The following is a 4916-nucleotide window of genomic DNA, read 5'->3' as shown; positions in this document are numbered from 1 at the left end:
AAACTGGGAAGGGAGAAATTTACATGTAAATAAAGAAAATATCTAATAAAAAAAAAGAAAAAAAGAAATCTGAATTACTAGTCAAGCATCCATTTATAGAGTAGAGGTTAAAACATTTTTCTTATAACTTTCTATTAGTATCTGTTTTTATGAACAATAAAAACAAAACAAATGGACAAACAAACAAACAAAAACCAGTTTTTAAAAAACAACCCTCTTCTCATCAACAGGAGGTGTTATACATTTTTATTCCTATGCAGCTTCCAAGGTCACATTCCTTACAGTGGCATCACTTCTGATAGTTATGAACTCTCCTTCCATACTAGTGTCCTATGAAAATTTTCACACTCTTTTCTGACCCACAAACCCACCCACAGCCTTTTGAAAAAATAAAGCACAGGAAATAATACAAAACATCCAACTTAAGACAATCTTATTTTGCATTTCAAGTTTTATACTTTGAAATAAAGAAAAAGTAGTGTTGATGGGATGAATGTAATGAAGGAAAGGAGGAAGTCTAGAGCTTGTGTACTAGAGACCAATTTTTCTTCCTGAATCCCCGACCTAGAGACTGGTCAGTTTTGCTCTGATGCCAGGGAACTCCTGCTACCAACGGTTCTGGGTGTCTGTGGATGGAACCAACTTTATTGCCCACAGTGACCAGTGTCACAGAGCAGATCACCCTTATAAGTGTCTCTGCTAGTGAATTACCTGCAGACACATTACTCTAAGTGAACACCCATTGTGTAGGACTTCCAGCAGCCACCATGATGGGCGCTCTGCTCACCTCTCCATGCGGATCAGTATCAATGGTCTCTACCAGTGAATGTCACACAGGGGTGGCGTCTGAATACTCAGCAGGAACCACTGAACAGGTGAAAGAAAGTAAACAATGATATCACATCAAAGTAGGCTAATCCCAATAGTGAAATGTGTAATGAAATCCGAACACCAGACTTCCAGCCTGCAAAAAACTCCTCCCAGCCTGCCTCCCTAGCCAGGTCACAAAAGGTGGTATGCCATGGAAGCAACTGATGTGCTGGTGGTATGCCATGGAAGCAACTGATGTGCTGGTACACAAGAATGCTCCAATTGGAGACTCTCCCACATTCCTTCAGAGTGTGAACCTCTGGAAGCTCTGTCTATGGAGAGCTTCATCCCTAACTTACAAGGTTCAAGATCATAATTACTGGAGGTCAGGGAACAACACAACAAAACTCACTAAAAACATCTAAGCAAAAACTAAAAAACAGCACATAACAAACACATTAACAAACAAAAATCCTTCAAAAAACAAAAACAAAAACAAAAACAAAAACAAAAGCAAAAAAAAAAAAAAAAAAAAAAAAAAAAAAAAAAACCCAAAAAACTAACCAAGGAGGTGAAAGATCTCTGTAATGAAAGGTCTAAGACACTGAAAAGAGAAACTAAAGAATCTAGATAATAGAAAGACCTTCAACAGGTTCTCGGAGAAAAATGGGTCTTTTAACTATATAACCTGTTATTGTACTGTCTTATGGAGTGGGTGGTACAATGCAGTTTGTTTTAGTTTGCCTTTTAAGGCATCAAGTGTGATTTTTAATTCTGTTAATTATAAATATTAAAAATATTTTTAAATTGATGAGATTTTGGCAGATGTTCCTCCGTTTTCTAGGACTGTATGACCAAAGTGTATGGATTGTTTATTAGATACCTTATAATATGGTGATTAGTTCTGAATACTACAATATTTTAAAATTTAACAATGAGAAGCAATGAGACTTATTTAATGGCTTAAATGAGACTTATTCTTGATCCATAAATAATCTATGCCACCAAAGTACTCTATGAAAGTGCTAATTATTTTATTTCTAGTGGTTGGTTAAAAGTAGATGTACGCATTTTTAGCTATGGGATGGAAATTGGATTCTTCATGTTATTTACTTATTATTTCCATTTCCTATACAAGATTCTTCTTTGAATCCCTTAGAGGGCATACACACAAACAAATTCATTCAACATGACATTTAATCTACAAAACTAATTTAAAATCCTTCCTCTCTAGTGAAAAAAATGGAAGCAGAGGCAAAAAGCCAAATTTCTCCTCAGATCCTCACGAGTGAGAGGTGGTTGCTGACTATGCCCAGCTAGGGAGGCAGGGAGAGGTGCAGTCTTCCATTTAGCAGACATTGTTTATCACCAATCCTTGTCAGTGTGGACAACTTCCTTAATTCTTTGATGTAAAACACCTGAAGCTGAGCTGTCATCTTTACCCATTGGCCTGAAAGGTCTGAACTGACAAATGACACCGTGTAGTTGACCTGGAGCATTTGTTATACATATTTCTGCCACCTGCCTATTTCTTAGGATTGACCACAGATGACACCTCTGAGCACTCACGGGAGATGAGCTAGCTTGTTCTCCTGTGGAGATACATTTGTGCATACTAATGGTTGTGATGTTGGTATTGTTGAATAGGATTAATTGGCATGTGAAATCTGTAGTATTTTGGAAGGAAAACAATTCTCTGTCCAGAGGCTACCCTTCCTCTCTTTACTTCTAATATTGGGCTTTGTCACACAAGTAAAACTAAGTAATGTTATTTTTAAGTATTTCTCTAATGAATACAGTATGGTATTTCCTAAATAAGTATTATCTGAATAAGAAATTAAAAAGAGATAGTCATTGCCTTTTATCATTGGTCAAAGTACTACACTGGTAAATAACAAACTAGACTCCAAAATGTTAAAATGACACAGATCTATGTGAAAGTATGCCCATTGTTCTACTCTCATCTTGAAGTGGACATATACTTCAATAATACGATCAGGAAAAAGTAGACAGCTTTAAGTTTTCCAGACCTAAATAATTCTCAGAAACCCTACCAAAATACTTCTTGGCATGAACATGAGTGAATTTTGAAAACTTTATAGTACTTTAAATAAGCACAGTATCAATGGCCCATAGATATCAACTGTATTGAAAAGAGGACTATTCAATGTCTGACAGCCGATCTTTGCTTCCAAGGGGCTTGAGTAGGAGAGAAGGGACTAAATGGTTGACTTCTTGGAAGGAAGTTGATTTCCTGGGCAGCAAAATTGCCACTTAGGGATGATGGTTAAAACACACATGATGCATGTGGTACATCTCATATAATCCTCTTAATTGTGTTCATGTTGTAAAACTACTGAAAAATAATAAAATGAAATACCACAGTTCACTGTTAGTTTTTCCTTAAACACGGGAAAGCATCACAGTGCCTGAGGTGTAATCCCTGCACCAGAAGGCAAAAACAGGAGGACTGTTATGAGTTCCAGGCCAGATTGGGCTATGAAGTGTCTCTGTCTTTAAAAAAAAACAACCAAACATTGCCAATGTCCCATGAATAGATTGTTTAATGCAGAATTCTACAGCAAGGAACAATCTGTGCATCTGAAAATGCTTCAAACTCCCACATGGAAATGTAGTTAGATTAATTTGAAATGGTTTGAACCGCCTCTAAAAGTGATATAGATATTTTTTGCTTAAGTGTTTGGCATCATGTTATTTGTATAATTATTAAAATTAATACTTACCATGGCTCTGAGTGTGTAACGAAAAGTAGCTATTTCTACTTGCTCTATGCCTAAGAAGTATGCTAAGAAATTATATGTATGAGTGTGTGTGTGTGTGTGTGTGTGTGTGCACTTATATTTTAAGTGAACATGCTTCATAGAGAACTCTGTAGACTCTTCACATTATTGAAAACATTTGGTAATCTTCTTAAAAAATGAAAAATAGAATAACCCACCATTGAGTACTCTTACAAAGGAAATAAAATCAGTATGTCAGGAATTTATTTCTTGAAGCATATATACAAAATATCTAGTCATTAACATAGTGGGCATCTACATAATGGCGGGGTCAGCAAGCGGAAAGACTTGGAAGTGCATGTCAAAAATCACTCAATGAGGCTCATCCCTAGTTTAAGCACCTAGTTTGTGCTCTTTTAAAGTCATCTCAAGGTTAAGCTTATTAACCTTGGACTTAGCTTATTAAAGTGTGTGAGTCATGGGGAAATTCACAGGAACCAAAAGTATTGTCCACTATGTACCCTGAATTAATAGATATATTCACTGATAAATGTATAAAATATGATTTAAAATTCAAATACAAATAAAGTAAATGATGTAAAGCAAGTTGTAAAGATAGACCACAATATTTAGTAAGAGAGGTTAAAGACATCATTTTCCCTTTATCTGACTTTAAACCTATTTGAAATTTCATTCTAGCTAGTACTCATGTTATCACTTTTCCCAGATATAGACGGGAGGCATTCACTTACTTTAAACTAGATTTTCCTTATGTAACCATGAGGGGACAGAGTACTATAACTTGTCCTCAAGAGACACAAGAAATAAAACAATTCATTTGAAGTTTAAATTTTCTTCCTAATAACTTTGTATTCTCCTTCCATTCTTGTATAAATTATTCATTATTCAAAGAAATCTAATAAAAATCAAAAAGACTTGGGGCATGCCAAAATGTAATATTAATACTCTATCTTCCAATACAAGAGATAAATGAAAACATAAAATATAATGAGATGATTTTGAAACTAAGCATGGATATGGAACAAAACATGAATTTATCAACTATTGATAGAATTTGTCATTCTCAGCAACCCAGTAACTAAATGTCTTTGATAATACTCCACAGTCTAATCATTTTGCTCTTACGGTAATGGTAATTTTTAAGCATGCTACTTAAAATATTTATTTTTAAAATTAAGACTTAGGCACCAAGTTAAAAAACAAGTACCTATATTTTATCAAATCAACAAATGACTATAGAAATAAATATCCCATTAAATTGCTTTAATAAGCCTGTTTTATACACCAAATTTGTCAATGAACTTTGCCAACACCTATGGTAGTTTCTCTTTCAAATCTAAAAAT

Source organism: Mastomys coucha, unplaced genomic scaffold (genome assembly GCF_008632895.1).
Source record: "Mastomys coucha isolate ucsf_1 unplaced genomic scaffold, UCSF_Mcou_1 pScaffold17, whole genome shotgun sequence".
Lineage (NCBI taxonomy): Eukaryota > Metazoa > Chordata > Mammalia > Rodentia > Muridae > Mastomys > Mastomys coucha.
This window is presented reverse-complemented; position numbering follows the sequence as displayed.